This window comes from Eimeria mitis, genomic scaffold, assembly GCF_000499745.2.
Source record: "Eimeria mitis Houghton genomic scaffold, Emh_scaff258, whole genome shotgun sequence".
Taxonomy (NCBI): Eukaryota; Apicomplexa; class Conoidasida; order Eucoccidiorida; family Eimeriidae; genus Eimeria; species Eimeria mitis.
In genome coordinates this window covers 4,329-5,015 of record NW_013570921.1, presented here as the reverse complement: position 1 = coordinate 5,015, position 687 = coordinate 4,329, and positions in this window count along the sequence as shown.

Here is a 687-nt window from a genome sequence, read left to right as displayed (position 1 = left end):
GTCTTGGTGGATTCTCCGGCGCTGCTCATCCCCATGATCCTGCTGCTGCTGCTGTTGCTGCTGTCCCGCCCGCTGCTGCTGCTGCTGCTGCTAAGCTGAAGCCAGAATCCTGCAGTGAAGCTGCTGCTTCCGTTGCTGCTGCTGCTGCTGCTGACGATGATGCTCAGAAAGAACGAGCCTTCTGCATAGAAGGAACTCTTGCTACGGCGTCTGGTGCTACCGTGCTGCTGTTGCTGCTGCTGCTGCTGCTGCTGCTGCTGCTGCTGGAGCGGTTCTCGCTGCGAATCCTCACCTCCTTCTCTCCTTTTTCTGTTTTTTAAACTCAAAAGAATTAATTTTTGTTGCAACAACTGCAGCGAAAGCCGATGGACAATCGAGACTCCGCCCCACACCCGAGGGCCCCCAGACAGAGCAGCAGCAGCAGCGACCGGATGAAGCCGCAGTAGAACTTGCAGCTTCTGGGGACCATGTTGGCTCCACGTTTGACAGTAGATCAAGCAGCAGTTGCAGCAGCAGCAGCTGCAGCAGCAGCAACAGCAGCTCCTGCAGCGTACACAAGGTCGCCGTGCTGCTTGTCGCTGCGCTTGCCAGCGTACAGACGGTCAGACTGGAGAGCAGCAGCAACAGCAGCAGCAGCAGCAGCAGCAAACCCAGCACATTTTACCCCAACAGCAGCAGCAGCAGCAG